Consider the following 18,711-nt stretch of genomic DNA (forward strand, 5'->3'; position numbering starts at 1 on the left):
AAGAAAGAAAGAAAGAAAGAAAGAAAGAAAGAAAGAAAGAAAGAAAGAAAGAAAGAAAGAAAGAAAGAAAGAAAGAAAGAGCGAACTCCCGCCCCACGCCCCCACCATGTCCCTCATTCTACCTCTTCTCTCACCCCACAGTTTATGTCCTGTCTTTGTCTCACCCCCTGTCCTTGATTTCCCAGACACATCCACACCCTTACTCAGTTACCCTAAGATTCGCTTCTGAAATAATCCCTTACCGGAATTTTCCAATTACTGATTTAACAGTCGAGCCATAATTGGACTGGAAAAAAAGGCTCTGCGATTAAAAGCGCTTGCTGCTCTGGCAAAGAAGCCTAGTTCGGTTCCCAGTACTCATGTTACAAGCTCAGAACATGATTACGTGAGTTTTCCCCTCCAGGGGCACTTTGTAACTTAGTTTCTCTTATTTTTATTTCTCAAGTCTGAGCTGTTGGGGTTCATACCCAGGGACTTATGAATGGGAATAAGAACTCCCATCACTGAGGTACATCCTAGATCTCACTTTGTGCATTTTTCTTCACTTTGTGGATTCTTATCAGGGGTGAGTAGGAAGCCAGAAGAGGTGTCGGATCTCCTAAAACAAGTTACAGACATTTGTGAACTACTGTGTGGATGCTGAGAACCAAACCCTGGTCTTCTACAAGAGCAATAAGTGTTCTTTTTTTTTTTTTAATTTATTTTATGTATATGAGTACACTGTAGCTGTCTTCAGACACACCGAAGAAGGCAACGAATCCCATTACAGATGGTTGTGAGCCAGCATGTGGTTGCTGGGAATTGAACTCAGGACCTCTGGAAGAGCAGTTAGTGCTCTTAACTGCTGAGTAATCTCTCCAGCGTGTTCTTAATTGTTCAGCCATGTCTCCAGCCTCTACCCCTGTTTTTAAAGTTTAATTAATGCTTTGAGCATGCCTGTTTGTAGGGTGCAGTGATATCTCAATACACATGTATAATATATATCATGAGTTTTATGAATTTTTACAAGTGAAACTTCCTGTAATTCATGCCCTTATAAAAATACAGGAAAATGTCTCAAAAATTAAAGTAAATAACTAAATTACTCAGGGCTGGAGGGATGGCTCAGTGGATAAGAGCGCTGGCTGTTCTTCCAGAGGACTGGAGTTTGATTCTCAGCAGCTCACGTGGTGGTTCATGTTACTGTCTTAGTTCCAGTTCCAGGGAATCTGATATACTCTTCTGGCCTTGTTACTCCATGTATGTCGTGCACACACATAAACACCCATCCACATAAATAAAATGAAACCTTGGGGTCCCTTTCCAGTGACCCCGCACCTCCCTCCCCAGCTACTACTCCAATATCTGTCACCATAGGGTAAGTTGCTTTTTATTTTATTTTTACATTTTTGAGACAGAATCTCTCTACATAACCCTAGCTGTCCTGGAACTCACTATGTATGTAGTTCAAAGTGGCCTCAAATTCACAGAGCCTGCCTCCAGAATGCAGGGATTAAAAGTGTGTATCACCACACCCAGCAAGGTTTTTTGAGGTCTCTTTTGGGGGGGTGTTGGGGGCTTTTGTTTTTTTGTTTTTGTTTTTTATTGTTGTTGTGGGGTTTTGGGTTTTTTTTGGGGGGAGGGGTTGGTTTTTTTCGAGGCAGGATTTCTCTGTGTAGTCCCAGCTATCCTGGAACTCAATGTGTATATAGACCAGGCTGGTCTCCTGAGTGCTAAGTACTGGGATTAAAGATGTTCACCACCACAGCCCTGTTTCAAGTTGTATTTTAATATAAATGAGAAGGCAGATGTCTTAGGTTGGCAAGGTAGTGTCTGCCTGGAACCCCATCACTCATGTAGCCAAAGCAAGAAGATTTTCAGTTTAAGAGCAGTCTGGTCTACGTAGCAGGACTACTCAAAGGAGAGGGGAGGTTGGGATGGGAACACTGGAGAGATGGCTCCAGGGTTAAATGTTCTTGGTGCCCCTCCAGAGCCAGCTGATAAGCATCTTTCATTCCAGTTGTCTTTTCTTGTCCTTCAAGGGAACTGTGTGCTATTTTCTCACATGGACACACACACATAGAGAGAGAGAGAGAGTTTTGGTTTGTTTGTTGTTTGTTTGTCTTAAATAGGGCTGGAGAGATGGCTTGCAGATTAAGAGAATGTATTACAGAAGGTCCATGTTTGGTTCTCAGCACCCACCTCAAGTAACTCACAACTTCCTGTAACTGTAGCTCCAGGGGATCCAACACCTCTGGTCTCCATTCACACCAGTGTTCACACTCACAAAACCACAGACAGACAAGATAGAGAGATGCATATTTTTTTTTTTTTTTTTTTTTTTTTGGTTTTTCGAGACAGGGTTTCTCTGAGTAGCCCTGGCTGTCCTGGAACTCACTCTGTAGACCAGGCTAGCCTCGAACTCTCGAACTCAGAAATCCGCCTGTCTCTGCCTCCCAAGTGCTGGGATTAAAGGCGTGCGCCACCACCGCCCGGCCGAGAGATGCATATTTAAAAATAGTAAAACTAAATCTTTTATTTAAAAATTGCTTTGGGGGGGGGGTGCTGGAGAGAGTGGTTAAGAGCACTGACTGCTCTTACAGAGGTCCTGAGTTCAAATCCCAGAAACCACATGGTGGCTCACAACCATCCGTAATGAGATTGGATGCCCTCTTCTGGTGTGTCTGAGGACAGCTACAGTGTACTCATCAATAAAATAAATAAATAAATATTTTTAAAAAAAACCCAGATTTATAAAAGTTGCTTTTTATTTCTCTTGCATAAAAGCAGAAAGGCTAGGTCTCGGGGTAATTGTGTGTGGTTTTGTCAGAAGCTGCCAAACAGCTGTCTGAGGTGATTATACCCTTTCCCAGGCTCACCAGCAGTGCCTGACTGTTCCTTTTGCCAACACCCTTGTGAGCAGTTGGCACTGCCAATCTTCTTTCAGTGATTCTCCTGGGTGTAGTTAACTCCTGATGGCATTAGCTTTCTCTCCCTCTTTCTGTCTGTCTGTCTGTCTTTCTACATGTGTGCTGTGAGTACATGTTCACCTGGGTATATGGACATGTCTGCATAGAAGACCAGGGGTCGATGTCAGTTGTCTTCCTTGCTCCCTGCCTTGCCTTTTTTTTATTATTATTATTACACTTATTTATTTGTGTGTAGGGGTGGGACCTGTGCCAGAGCAGTCACATGGAGATCCACTTCCTGAGTCTCAGAAATGCAATCAAGTCATTAGGGCAGGATTATCCACTGAAGGGTCCTGCTACCCCACCTTATTTCTGTTTTTTTGTTTGATTGTTGTTGTTTTTTTTAGACAAGGTTTCTCGGTGTAGTCATGGGGGGACTCACTTCATAGACCAGACTGGCCTTGAATTCAGAGATCTGCTTTCCTCTGCCTCCTGAGTGCTGCAATTAAAGGCATGTGCCACCCTGCGCAGCCCCACAGTATTTCTTGAGGCCAAGCCTCCTGTGGAACCTGAAGTTCATCCTTTGGGCTAGACTGACTAGCCAATGAGCTCCAGGGATCTTCCTTTCTCACTTTCCCCAGTCCTGAGGTTATGAACGCCGAGGATGATAGGCTTTTCTGTGGATGAGAAGATTAGAACTCATGCTTGTGTGGTGGGTACTTTACCAATTGAGACATCTCTCCAGCCCTGGCATTATTTTGAAAAAGATGATTATTAATACAGGCATGCATCTGCAAATGCAAAAAAAAAAGTACTCTGAAAACGGCCCCCCCAAAAAAGGTGAGTTTCGAGAGACCTCCATTCCATTTGAACCCAGCTTTGTCTTTGGCTGTCAGTCCTTCTAGAGCCCCAAGAGAAGAGAGACTGCCTGAGATGTTCACAGCTCCTCTTCTCCACGCTAGTATATGTTGTTGAAAAAATGTTAGGCACCGGGCTGGTGAGATGGCTCAGTGGTTAAGAGCACCGACTGCTCTTCAGGAGGACATGAGTTCAAATCCCAGCAACCACATGGTGGCTCACAACCATCCGTAATGAGATCTAATGCCCTTATATAGGTGTCTGAAGACAGCTACAGTGGACTTTGGGCAGGAGTGAGCAGGGCTGGAGCAAGAGGGAGAAGGGAATGAAAGGAAATTTTTAAAAAAAAATAGTCCTTTGGACAAAACCAGACATAACTGATCAGACGAAGAAAATTATATAGGAAAACTTAAGAACCAACAGAAAAATAAGACAAAAATGTTAGGCACCATTCAGAAAGTCTCAGCTCCTAGCCTTTATTTTTATTTATTTATTTATTTTTATGTAGGATCTCACTGTGTAGTCCTGGTTAGAACTTATTATATGTAGGCCAGGCTGGTTTTGAACTCACAGATATCAGATCTGCTTGCCTCTGCCCCGCAAGTGGTGGGATTAAAGGCATGGGAACTTTTCCCCAACCTTTTTGTCTGTCTGTCTGTCTATCTGTCTACCTATGTATTGATTTAGAGACAGGGTCTCCTGTAGCTAAGCCTGGCTTTGAACTTTTGATCCTCCTGCTTCTAACCCCTGAGTTCTGGGATTACACACACCACTTTTTTACATTTTAATTCAAGAGAGCAGCAGATCCCTTTGGATAAAGCCTGTAAATGGATGGTATCAATAAAAATTTGTTAAAATGAATAAATGACGGTGAAGGAAGGTCCCCTGGGGCTCCCACAGGCAAGGCACACTGATTTTTTTTTTAAACACTTCCTGTCTGTCAGCTGCTGGGCAAGCACTGAAGATGCCGCTCATCGGCTATTCTTGTTGAGCAGCATTACCTCAGCCTTCTGGTAACAGGATCCCCGTCTTTCTCCACTCAGCCCACACTTCCATCAGCTCCAGGGCAGATGACTCAGGCCAAACCAGTCAGAATGTGTCAGCCCCTTGGCAACAGTGACTGGCTGTTCCGGGGAGTAGCGAGCCAGGGTAGACCAATGAAAGCCATCCCTGGACTTGTGTGGCCAGAGAACTCTGGATGGCCACTTACAGATAATGTCCAGAGGAATGGAGTCGTCAATGAAGGGGAGGAGTTAGCACCAGGAATGGAGGGACACCCCAATCACACTGGAGGAAAGACAGTACAGAGGGTAGAAGGCAGAGAAGCAGGTTGTGCCATGAAGGGCTTTGGATTTTACAACGAGAAGCTTTTCAAATGTTTTCAGCAGAAGAGGGGTAGAGGCCCAGAGATCTTCAGTTCAAAGCCAGCCTGGACTACATAAATGAGTTCCAGGCTGCCCAACATGATTAGAAGTGAACTGGTAGCAAAACAAAAACAAACATCGAAAGAAATGCAAACAAAGGAAAAGCAAGCTCTACCTGTAATCCCAACACTTGGGTGGATCAGAAATTCAAAACCATCCATCCTCAGGCTTTGCAGCAAGTTTTCTAAGCCAGTTTAGAATACTCTAGATCCTGTCTTCAATTAAAAAAAAATAAAATATGTGTATGTGTGTGTGTGTGTGTGTGTGCGAGTGTGAGGGGGGGGGATGTATGTTTGGTGCAGTGTTGTCATAAGATCTGATCCGCTTTGTTAGCTCCCTTTGTGAAGGAGATGACTCAGCAGCTAAAGGGGCTTGCGGCCAACCAAGTCTGATGATGACCTATGTTTGATCCCTGGGATCTTCGGCACGGTGGAAGGAGAGTACTGACTCCCTAAAATTGTCCGCTGCCCTTCATACTTGCTCCCCAAATAAATATATGTTTAAGAAGTATAAAATAGAGCACTGTTTGGAGATGAGATTGGGTGTTTGGAGGACAAAGGCCATGGCCGTCGCTGAAGACTGAGAAGATCAGACTCTGGGTTGGCCTCGGATTTTAGCTATGATGACAAATAATTTGGCACAGCCTGTTTGAGAACAGAGGGACAGCTAAAGAAAACAGAGTCCAGGGAACAGCTGCTGCTGACAGCATTTGAACACCTGGATCCAGCTATGCCTGAGGCTGTTCTCCTAGTTTAACAATTATGTGAGCCAATACTTTATTATTTTTAAATTTTATTACACTGGGTTACATAGGTCATTTTCATGCACATATATACACATATGCATATATATACATTTTCCTTTTTTTCCTTTTTGTTTATTTTATTTTGTTTTTTCTTGGTTGTTGTTAAGACAGGGTCTCCCTATATAGCCCTGACTGGTCTAAAACTTGCTACGTAGACTGGTCTAGCCTCAAACTTGTTCTGTAGCAAAAGGTAGCCTAGATCTCACTCTATAGTTCTGACTAAACTCAAACTCATGGGAATTCTCCTGACTTGGCCCCATCCCATTTCCTGAGAGCTGGAACTACAGGTCTGTCCAACCATACCTGGTTTATGGGGTTCACTTGGGAATGAGATCTTTAGGTATATGTGTATTCTCATGAATTGTCAGAGAAAATCAGTGTCGGAGAAAGTGAGAAGGGTTGGAGTGTGTGTGGGGGGGCATGTGTGTGTGTGTCTATGTGTGTGTTTGTGTGTGTATGTGTATATGTGTCCCCACGTGTGTGTCTCTGTGTCTGTCTGTGTGTCTGTCTGCGTGCCCATGTGTCTGTGTGTGTTCTGTGTGTCTCTGTGTCTGTGTGCATATATGTGTGTGTGTATGCATATGTGTGTCTGTGAGTGTGCCAATGTATATGTCTATGTGTGTGTCCATGTATGTGTTTGGGGGGGGCATGTGTACACATGCTTGAGTGTGTGTCTCTGTGTGTGTATGTCAGTGTATGTATCTGTGTGTGTGTGTGTGTGTGTGTGCATGTGTGTGAACAAGTGCAGGAGCCAGAGGGATAGAACCCCCTGGAGGTGAATGAACAGACAATTGTGAACTGCCTTATTTGGATGTTCAGAAGCAAAGCTGGGGCCTCTGAAAGAGCAGCACCTGCTCTGCTCTAAACTGCTGAGCCAGCGCTCCAGTCCCACCTTCCCATTTTATTATTATTGTTATTACTATACTTGTGTGTTTGTGTGTGTGAAACTTGGATGTATGGTCGATAGTGTAAGTGTGGAGGTCAAAGCCATTGATTTTCTCCTTCAACAGTGGGATCTAGAAATCAAATTCCAATTGTCAGACAGGCATTGTGGCCCATGCCTTTAATCCCAGCACTCAGAGGACAGGCAGGCAGTTCTCTGTGAGCTTGAAGCCAGCTTGGTAGGACAGCCATGGTAGGGAGACCACATTTCAAAAAAAAAGAAAAAAGAAAGGAAAGAAAGAGAGTGAAAAATGGAAAGAAAGAAAAGAAAAAGAAAAACTTTCAGTTGTCAGATTTGTACAGCGAGTATTTTTACTCTCTAAGTGACCTTACAAGCCCCTTTAATTAATTAATTAATTTTTATTTTCCCTTTTTGCTGATTTTACTGTGTTTTCTGGGCTCAAGTGACCTTTCCCCTCGTTCTTTGAATGCCAGGATCACAGACTGCTCCCTCAGGCCAGACTTAGTGATAGTTTTTTAAGTTATTTATTGTATCCTGTGTATTTGGATGTTTTCCCTGTATGCATGTGCACCATGTGTGTCCTGGTGCCTGAGGAGGTGAGAAGAAATGACCAGATGCCCTGAAGTTATGACGGTCATGAGCCACCATGCAGGCGCTGGAAGCAGAGCAGAGCAGCCCCTGTTCCCTCTCATCCTGTGACTCACCTCTCTGCTCTCCAGCCGGCTCCTCCATTCTCAGCTCCAGGCGGATCTGCCCAGCGCTTTCAGCTTTGCATCACTCAGTCCTTTCTTTCTCACTCTTCTTCCTTTTTTTTTTAAAAGATTTATTTATTTATTTAATATAGATGAGTACACTGCAGCTGCCTCCAGACACACCAGAAGAAGGCACCAGATCCCATTACAGATGGTTGTGAGCCATCATGTGGTTGCTGGGAATTGAACTCAAGACCTTTGGGAGAGCAGTCAGTGCTCTTAACCATTGAGCCATCTCTCCAGCCCCCTCTTCTTCCTTTCTCTTTTCCTTCAAAGCCAGTTCTGGATGTTATCTAAGAACGGGTGCCTCTTTCTTGCCGTCTAACTCTGTTGCTTTGGTGTCCAACAATGGTTCAGACAGCAGAATAGTTCACAACACATTTGAAAAATCACAGAATAGTAACATTAAAGTATAGCAACAGGGGATGGAGAGGTGGCTCCTCAGCAGCTAAGAGCACTGGCTGCTCTTGCAAAGGACCTGGATTTGGTTCCCAGCGCCCACACAGTGGCATAGAATCACATGTAACTCCATTTCCTCTGTAACTCCAGGGCTTCTGATGTCTCCACCCAGCAGCAGCGCTCCCATACACAAACCCACAGACATGCATAGAATGAAACATAAAATAAGGGGAGCTGGAGAGATGGCTCAGTGATTGATAGCATTTGTAGTTCTTGCAAGGACCTGGGTTCCATTCTCAAATAAAATACATTTTAAAAAAATAAAATGTAACAAGAACCAGTCCTGGATATACCTATAATTCTAGCATTTGGGAAGCTGAGGACAGAGGACAGTTTGAGGCCAGCCTGGTCCTGTTAAAAATAAAAATAAAAGACAGGGAAATGAGATAGCTCAGTGAATAAAGGTGCTGCCGCCAAGCTCAATAACCAAAGTTCGATCCCTGGAACTCACATGGTGGAAGGCAAGAACTGATCCCCGTGAGCTGTCTTCTGACCTCTGAACACACATACACACATGCATGCATACATAGCTAAGAAAAGTAGTGAAAACAGAAAAGGTAAAATATGCTCTGGCTTCTTTAGAAAGCCTTGTCTAATTTGGAAGATCAACATTGAGATTTTTCTTTTTTACTATGGTAAGAAATTCAGCCAGGCGGTGGTGGCACACACCTTTAATCCCAGCACTTGGGAGGCAGAGGCAGGTGGATTTCTGAGTTCGAGGCCAGCCTGGTCTACAGAGAGAGTTCCAGGACAGCCAAGGCTACACAAAGAAACCCTGTCTTGCAAACAAAACGAAACAAAAACCACAAACAAACAATAAAAAGAGTATCACACGCTGTCAGAGGTAGGTAATAACGTTTTGCATTGGCTATTGGTTTTGCAGAAGACAGAATCCGAGCGAAACCTTATGAGAAGCCAAGTGACGCCCCATCTCCAGTCTGAGCTCCCTGCCCTGTCTTGCCCGTGATAACCACCTTCCCTTCTCCTCTGAAGAATGTGAGCACCGTAAAGACGACCAGATAATTGCTCAGAAGACACGCAGTGGCCTGTGATCCTGCGGCAGGGATGCTGCAATCGGGGTAGCTGCCTCTAGATGCAATGAACCTACAGATCACCTGTGTTGCTTGCCAAAGCTTCCTGCCTGTGGCACACCGTTGTTCTTATTGTTCTTCACTAATGATGGAGACTTGATGGCAGGTTTTTCCCCAGATCGTCTCAAGATATTTCTCTTTCTAATAAAAGAGAATACTTGTTACACTCCATGCCTGGATTATCTTTTGCTCACTTTATTGTACTTTGTGAGTCATCAAAACATATTTGAACAGAGAGAAAGAAACTGAACTGGGAAATGGATCACAACACACATTTATTTATTTATCTATTTTTTTTCTGAGACAGAGTTTCTCTGTGTAGCCCTGGATGTCCTGAACTCTGAATGTAGACCCAGGCTGACCTTAAACTCAGTGATCTGCCTGCCTCTGCCTCCTGAGTGCTGGGATTAAAGGCACCCACCACCATGCCTAGCCACACACATTTCTTAACTGAATACTCCTTGAAAAAAGAATGAAGCCAGGCATAGTGAACCACACCTATAGTTCCAGCACTCAGGAGGCAGAGCTGGAAGGATGGCTGCAGGTTCACAGCCAGCCTGATCTATATAGTGAGTTCCAGGCCAGCTGGTCAGAATAAAGCCCCATCTCAAACAAGACGACGACGAAGAAGAAAAGGTTGAACTCAGCTTTTCCCTGGAGAGAATCCAAACAATCCTGCTGACTATTCAAATGCCAATGTTACAAATATTGCTAACTGTTATCAATATTATTGAATTCTTATATAAATTAGAATGTTAACACAGATATCCATTCAAAATGAAAATGCATGAGAGTCGTTTATGCATTCCAAAGCATCACTTCATAGATTTTTAGAGCAGGTTGAATACTAGAAACTTCTTCTGAGTTATTATTTTTTTACTTATTTATTTATTCATGTGTTATTATTGTTTATTTGTTTGAGATGGGGGTCTTACAATGTAGCCCTCATTAGCCTGGAACTCACTATATAGATCAGGCTGGCCTTCAACTCACAGAGATCCACCTGCCTCTGCCTCTGCTATGGCCAGTTTATTCCTGTGTCTGTATGGTGCTAGGGAGTGAACCCAGGATCTCACGTATGCTAAGCAAGTGTTTTATATTGAGCTACACTCCTGATTTTGGCAGGATGGGAGGAGAGTATTTTTTTTTTTTGAGACAGGGTCTTGCTAAACAGCCTAGGCTGGCCTTGAACTCCTGATTATTTATCCCAGTATGCTTCTAAGGATTGGATAAAGCCCTGCTGATAATCTGGCCATAAAGTGTCTAGTGCTGTTGGCCCACACTTGTCATTCAGATAGACTTATTCTTTCCTCTCCTGAGAGAATACCACAGGGCAACAGATGTAGAGATCACTGTTTAAATAAATACACCAGGTTTGAAAGGACAAGCATCCTGTTTGAGACGTTTGTGGAACTGTAGAATCTAGAGGAAGAAATAAATAAAAATATAAAAGTCCAGGGTTGAAGAAATGGCTCTCCTAGTAAGAGCACTGGCTGCTCTTGCAGAGGACCTGGGTTTGATTCCCAGCACCCACATGGTGGCTCACAACTGTCTGTAACTCCAGTTCCTGGAGATTTGATACCTCCTTTTAGTCTTCTCCAACAACAGACATGCATACATGCAGGCAAAAACCTATACTCATAGCCAGGCAGTGGTGGCACACGCCTTTAATCCCAGCACTTGGGAGGCAGAGGCAGGTGGATTTCTGAGTTTGAGGCCAGGCCAGCCTGGTCTACAGAGTGAGTTCCAGGATAGCCAGGGCTATACAGGGAAACCCTGTCTCGAAAAACCAAAAAAAAAAAAAAAAAAAAAAATGATGGAATTAAGCCAGGAAGTGGAGGTACACACTTTAATCCCAGCACTCAGGAGGCAGAGACAGGCAGATCTCTGTGAGTTCAAGTTCAAGGCCAACCTGATCTACAAAGTGAGTTCCAGGACAGCCAGGACTACACAGAGAAATCATTTAAAAAGACAAACAAACAAACAAAAAAGGAAAAAGAAATTCAAAAGAAAAGAAAAAAATTCTCTATACACACATATCACATACGGAAACCCCACAGACACACTCTCCTCATGCCTTAACTAAAGATTTAAACAGGGCCAGAATGTTGTTCACTGATAAAATGCCTGCCTACCAGTATTCATATGGCTCTGGGTTTGATCTCTAGCATTCGAAAACTAAGGCAAGAAATATGATAAGCTAAGTTATAAACTCCTTGTTTATCTCCTAAAATGTCTCAAGCAGCCAGGGTCCAGGGTCTTACAAAGGACTGCAGGAACTTGGTATTCTGGTTTTTGTTTAGTTCTGAGGCAAGGTCTTAGCATTCAGGCTTGCTTCAAACCCAGTACAGGTTTTTTTTTTTTTTTTTTTTTTTTTTGGTTTTTCAAGACAGGGTTTCTCTGTGTAGCCCTGGCTGTCCTGGAACTCACTTTGTAGACCAGGCTGGCCTCGAACTCAGAAATCCGCCTGTCTCTGCCTCCCAAGTGCTGGGACTAAAGGCGTGTGCCACCACCACCCAGCCCCAGTACAGAGTTGAGGAGGACCTTCCACTTTTGATCGCACTGTCTCTGTCCTGGAATTACAGGCGTGCACTACAACAATGGATATATGCTTGGACTTTTCACAAGCTAAGCAAAGATCTCTGTGAACTGAGCTGCAACCCCAGCCCTGCTAACAGGATTTTGTTTGTTTGCTTGTTTGTTTGTTTGAGATAAGATTTCTCTGTGTAGAGCTGGTTGTCCTGGAACTCATTGTAGACCAGGCTGCCCTTGAGTTTACAGAGATCTACCTGGTTTTGCCTCCCTCCCAATTGCTGGGATTGAAGGCGAGCACCACCACCTCCTGGCTGTTAACAAGATTTATAACAGGTACCTAGAGGTTAGCTCAGGCAGTAAAATGCTTGTCTACAAGTGCAAGGGCTCTTTTGAGCCTGATCCTCAAGACCTACCTGGTGGAAAGAGAAGAATGACTCCCATAAGACGTCCTCTGACTTCCAAATACACTGTTCCTTGCCTCACTACCCCAAAAAATAAATAAATGAATAGATTAAACAAATAAAGCAAAAGCCCCAACAACCAAAAAACAAGGCAGACAGCTCCTGAAGAACATCCTCAAAGGTTGATCTCTGGCCTCCACACACAGAGATATACACATACACCTGTATGCATACACAAACATACAACCAACCATTCAATGTAAGAGATTAAAGAAACAGGAGAGATGAGCACTGTGGTGCATAACCTTTAATTGCAGCATCCCGGAGGCAGAGACGGGTGGATCTCTGTGGTTTAAGGCCAGTCTGGTCTAGAGAGTAAGTTCCAAGAAAGTGAGAGCTGTGTAGAGAGACACTGTCTCATCTGGGTTTGGTAGCACATGCCTTTAATCCCAGTACCCAGGAGGCAGAGGCAGGCAGATTTTATGTGTTTGAGGCCAGCCTGGTCTACAGAGTGAGGTCCAGGACAGCCATGAGACCCTATCTGAAAGAAATAAAGAAATAAAGAAAAGAAAGAAAGAAAGAAAGAAAGAAAGAAAGAAAGAAAGGAAGGAAGGAAGGAAGGAAGGAAGGAAGGAAGGAAGAGCGAGCCGGGCAGTGGTGGCGCACGGCTTTAGTCCCAGCACTTGGGAGGCAGAGGCAGGCGGATTTCTGAGTTCGAGGCCAGCCTGGTCTACAGAGTGAGTTCCAGGACAGCTGGGGCTACACAGAGAAACCTTGTCTCGAAAAAACAAAAACAAAAACAAAAACAAAGAAAGAAAGAAAGAAAGGAAGGAAAGAAAGAGAGAGAGAGTGCGAGGGAGGGGGAGGGAGGGGGAGGGGGAGAGAGAGAGAGAGAGAGAGAGAGAGAGAGAGAGAGAGAGAGAGAGAGGGAGAGAGGAAGCCAAAATACAGAAATCAGCCAGTGTGAAGCATAGTCACATCAAAGAAACTAGTAACTAGTTAATGGTGCAACCAAGGACCTTGTCAGACATTTTTCTGCATACCCTAGTGACATCCACTACCCTGACTAGCCTTTTTTACCCAGAGAATTAGTCACAGGCTGAGAAAGCTTCCTGCATGGAATGAAGGGCACAGAAGGGCAGGGATGTGGGGAGCAGAGGAAGTCCTGAGTGAATGAGTGAGTGGCTACAATGAGGACCCTAGTGCCCCAGACCCATTGGGTGGCAGAGCCTTTCCCTCATCCATTGTTGACAGTGTTTGCAGAAAATGTGGAGCACAGCCTCTGGATGTTTTCATCCTGAGACAGCTCCCTACTGAGTCTTCCTACTGACGTTAGCTAAACCTGCCTCCCTGTTCAGCTGGATACAAGGAATCTGCTGTGTTTCTAAGAGTCTGGCTCTACTAGATCACAGGGCTTACCAGATCCTACCTTGTCTCTATGTATGTCTGTCATCTCTTTCTTCCAATCACCCCAGTTAGATCAATCTCTAAACCCTGCAGGTCAAGGCATAGGGGCTGACCTAAGCATGGGATCACAGGAGACAATGTCTGTAAGCAGGGTGCCCTCACTCTGGAGCCCCAGCTTGGTCCTCATAGACCAAGGGGTACCTAGAGCACAGTATGTTCGGTAGAGATAACATAATCTGTTTCTCCACATTGTGGAGTGGGATCTGGAAAGAACAGGACTCAGCAGGTTTTGGTGTTCTATTACTTCTGAAGAATGCAGATGCTGGGGAGAGCAAAATGGCTCTGCTGGTTAAGGCACCTGCTTGACATCCCGAGTTTGATCCCTGGCACCCTCACGGTGGAAAGAGAGGGCTCCTGCAGGAATGTCCTCTGATCTGCACATGGCATCATTAGCTCCCAGGCAATAAATATAAATGTAAAAAAAAGCATTGGACTGAGGGCTAGGGCAAGGATCGAAGGAGCTGAAGGGGGTGTCAACCCCATAGGAGGACCAACAGTATCAGCTAACAGGACCACGCAGAGTTCCCAGAGACTAAGCCACCAACCAAAGACCATACACAGGCTGGTTTGTGACCCCCAGAACATAGGTAGCAGAGGACTGCCTTATCTGGCTTCAGTGGGAGAGGATGAGCCTAATCCTGTAGAGGCTTGATGCCCTCAGGAAGAGGGATGCTGGCCTGGGTGAGGTAGGGGGTGGGGAGCACCCTCTCAGAAGTAAAGGGGACAGGAGTTGGGTGGAGAACTCCTCGGGGGTGAGGGAAGAGACAGGAAAGGGAGGCAACACTTGGAATGTAAATGAATGAAACAATTTAATAATAATAATAATAATAAAGTCAGGGTCTCAGTGTGTAAATCTGGCTGGCCTGAAACTTGGAAAACTAGACTGGCCTGGAACTCACAGAGAACTGACTGCTTCTGTCTCCTAAATGCTGGGATTAAAGTCATGTGCCACCACAACTGGAAAAAAAAGTTTAAAAAAATTTTTATTTGTGAAAAAAACAAACAAAAAAAAAAATTTGGGTGACTGAAGAGATGTCTCCATGGTTTAAGGGCACTTGTTGCTCCTCAAGAGGGCCCAAGTTCATTTCCCAGCACTCACTTTAGGTGGCTTGTGACTCCAGCTGCGAGGATCCACTGGCCTCTTGACTCTATGTCCTCAAGTGTCCACATGTAGATAGACACCTGTGGACACAACACACATGTAAATAAAAATTTTTAAAAGCTTTTAATATACATATACACATACACATATGGAGAGAGAGAGAGAGAGAGAGAGAGAGAGAGAGAGAGAGAGAGAGAGAATGTGTGTGTGTGTGATGGGGGAGGGGGACATGTGCCACAGGATGGATATGGAAGTCAGAGGACAGGTCTGAGGAGTTGGGTCTTTCCTTCCACCTTTATTTGATTCTGGGAATCAAACTCAGGTTGCCAGGTTTGTGTGGCCCGCACCGTTACCTGCTGGGCCAACTTGAGAGCCTAGATAAAGAGGTTTGAAGGAAGAGAGGCAAGGTAATAAAAGCCACACCTTAAAATGGTAGGTGACTCTTGGAGGCAGGAGGGTATAGGGTGGGGAGAAGTGAAATCTACTAACTTGTATACTAATTGAAAAATAAAATAAATAGGGCCAGAGAGACGATGGCTCAGCAGTTGAACCAGGTGCTCTTCCAGGGACTTGGCTTCAATTCCCACTACCCACACAGCAGCTCACAGCCATTTGCATATCTAGTTCCAGGGGTTTTTAACACCCTCTTCCAGCCTCTTCTGGCAACATACACATAAGGTACACAGACATACTTAAAACTGAAACATCTAAACACATAAAAAAAAAAAAATCTGCCAGGCATAATGGCACACATCCTTAATCCAGCACTCAGGAGGCAGAGGCAGGCAGATCCCTGAGTTCAAAGCCAGCCTGGTCTACAGAGTGAGTTCCAGGACAGCCAGGGCTACACAGAGAAAACTTGTCTTGTAAAAGAACCAAAAGCCAGGCAGTGGCTGTACTCTCCTTTAATTCCAGTACTTGGGAGGCAGAAGCAGGTGGGTCTCTGTGAGTTTGAAATCAGCCTGGTCTACAAATGGAGTTCCAGGATAACCAAGACTACATATACAGAGAGACTAAATAAATAAATAAATAAATAAATAAATGATTAATTAAATCTAGATAAACAGCCAGATTTGGTGGCACACCTTTAATGCCCTAACTATGGAGGCAGAGGCTTATGGGAGGTCCAGGCCAGCTGCTCAGTAGAGCAATCTTGTCTGGAAAACAAAAACAAAGAAAGAAACAAAATCAACAAAAGTCATCTCCTATAAAAGCTCTCAGTGCTAATAGGAAATCCCTTGCTTACAATGTGCTCATTGAATAATCGTCCATGGAGAGAACCAAAGCTTCTCCATGGTATCCACGCCCTGTGCAAGCTCCCAGGGAGAGCCACTGGATGGAAAGCATTTGGTCTAAGGAAACAGAGTCTTGTTGGGAGCAGGTGACAGGGTCTACCATTCCCTAATTGCTAGGGAGCCGTGATGGGGGCGTCTGTGGGAGAAGGAGCAACCCTTGCAGTGAAGGCAGATGCAAAGGTCCTTCCCACAGACAACAGTGATATTCTGCAGGGTTATCAGGAACTCTCTGCTCTATCATGACTCAGTCTGTCAACCTCAGCAGCTGGAAAATCAGGGATGTCTTGGGTTAAGAGACGGGGGCAGGTGCTCTGCTGGCCTGATCCATGCCCTGAGGGAGTCCAGATTCCACACAGACAGGAACACTAAACCTTCAGGCATCAAAGTTCAGAGAAAATACGTTTATGACGGGGGATCTGTGTAAAGTGGCACACACTATTAGGAAGGCAGAGGCAGGAAGAAGGGTAAAGGTTCCAGAACCATCCTGGTCCACACAGTAAGTCTGAGCCGGCCAGGGGGCTACATAATGAGACCACATCTCAAAAACAAACAAGCAAAAGTTTGGTGGGTTCCTCATGATGAAAACCCAACTATCATGTAAAAGACCGATGTGTTCCGTAGAGAGGGGAAAAAAAAATAATAATAAAACTAAAGTCACATGATGCAGGTAGCCATGATCAAGTTCAAAGACAGGTGAAGGAAGTGGGAGCCACAGCTTAGGTAAGTGACCTACCTCAAGAAGCAGGGTGTTTATTGACGTAAATGACTCAGAGCGGGGCTTGGGCACACAGGCTTGCAGTTCCAACACTCAGGAGGCTCAGGCAGGAGGATGGCAAGTTCAAAGCCTGCATGGCCTAGACAAATCCTATGTCAAACACAGAGCTGGTGAGGTGACTCAGCATCTAAAGGTGTTTCCGGCCAACCCTGATGCCCTGGAAGCCACGTGGTGGAAGGAGAGAACAGAATCCTGCAAGTTGTCCTTTGACCTCCACAGTCAAGCCTGCATATGTGTGCGTACACATACACACACACACACACACACACCAATTTAAAAAACACAGTTCCAAAACCAAAACAAGCAAATGAAAACAAACTCCCCAGATAACGACTTGAGCTTCACAGTTCTAGGGAGGCTTCAAGTTTGATCTGCAGCGTCACACACAATAACAAAAACAATAAAACAGAGCAATAGAGCACAGAGCGGCCGGGCAGAGTGGAATGCACCAGTCACTCCAGCTACTCGGAAAGCAGAAAAGTCACCTCAGGCCAGGAATCTGAGGACAGTCTGACCAACATAGCCTGTCTCAACGAAGCAAAACTAATCCCTGCATTCAGAAGGCAGAGGCAGGAGGATTATTACAAGTTCAAGGCCAGCCAGGTCTATATACTGGCTTTGACCTCTGGTCTCCTTTATACACATGCATGAAACCTGCAAACACATGTACGTTCATCATACCTCTCAATAATTAACAAATTAATTAAGTAGTAAATTAAAAGCTGGGAACAGTGTAGGAAGCAAATAATCCCATCACTGGGGAGGTGGAGACAGGAAGCTCGGAAATTCAAGGTTCTTTTAAATGTGATCCCTGAATCACACTTGGTGGAAGGAAAGAACCCACTTCTGCATACACACGCGTGTGCACACACACACACACACACAGGCACACACACACACACACACACACACACAGAGGCACACACAGAGTGAAAGTAAAACAATAAAAAAACCAAAAACCAAAAAACAACCCACAGAAGTCTGAGAAGGAAAGAGGCAAAGTCCAAGGCTGTCCCCCACAAGACCTGCCAATCCCCATAATAGCCAAGATTCAGACAGGGCAGCAGGAAAAGTATGGCAGGGTCTGCACTTAAGACAACAGGTCAGCTCTCATTCTTACCCAGAAGGTTTTGCTTTCCAGGTCTCAGAAGACCTGATTATGGGCGGGGCTCGAGGAGGTTAGTGTGTGGAGTCTATGCGCTGGGGAAAGATGGCCGGTGGGAGAAAAGAGAAGAAAAGCACACAAGCAAGAACCCCTCACACAGACCACTCGGCAAGCAAGCCTGGGTTATTCTGGCTCGGTTTTAAGAATAATATCATAATGTATGTACTGGAGTCAACACCTTTGTGTGTGCTGGATCTGGCTTTCCTTTTTTTTTTTTTTAAGATTCTTTCTCTGTAGCCCAGGTTGGCCTCAAACTGACATCGGTCTTCCTGCTCCCGCCTCCCCAGTGCTGAGATTTCCAGCAAGAGCCACCCTGCCTGGCTTTGGTCAGCACCTCTAGCCTGCATGCGTCACACATGCTGTGCATTGCTTTTTTTCTGCTGAAAATAGAACCTAGGGCTCACACAGGCTAGACCGACCCTTCCCACTTGCTGCCCGTGGCTCTAAGCACTCTTAGGAAAGGACAGATAAACTCAGACTTTTCTTTTTGTTCTTTCTTTCTTCCTTTTTGTTTGTTTTTGTTTGTTTGCTTTCGAGACAGCATCTCACTATGTTGTCCTGGCCATCCCAGAACTATGATGTAGACCAGGTTGGCCATCAAACTTAGAGATCTGACTGTGCCTCTCAAGTGCTCAGACTAAAGGCACATGTCATCAGACTGGGCTAAACACAGGAATCATGATCACAAGGGGGAGCTACATGCCTCTGCTTGGTTTGTTCTCCCTCTGTGTTCCAGGACACCTGTGATATTTGGCTTTAGGAAAAGACCCATGTGTCACTGTGCATGTCC

General features: G+C 44.8%; 1 long non-coding RNA gene across 1 annotated transcript; it reads right to left on the reverse strand.

The window, feature by feature from the left end:
* Positions 1-8,928: 8,928 nt before the first annotated feature.
* LOC114614366 lies at positions 8,929-12,185 on the reverse strand. The gene is made up of 2 exons (XR_003710298.1): positions 12,130-12,185; positions 8,929-9,322 (listed from the first exon to the last, which is right to left on the reverse strand). It is a non-coding gene; the product is annotated as an uncharacterized LOC114614366 (long non-coding RNA).
* Positions 12,186-18,711: the final 6,526 nt, after the last annotated feature.

The sequence above is a fragment of the Grammomys surdaster genome, unplaced genomic scaffold (genome assembly GCF_004785775.1).
Source record: "Grammomys surdaster isolate TR1022 unplaced genomic scaffold, NIH_TR_1.0 126313, whole genome shotgun sequence".
Lineage (NCBI taxonomy): Eukaryota > Metazoa > Chordata > Mammalia > Rodentia > Muridae > Grammomys > Grammomys surdaster.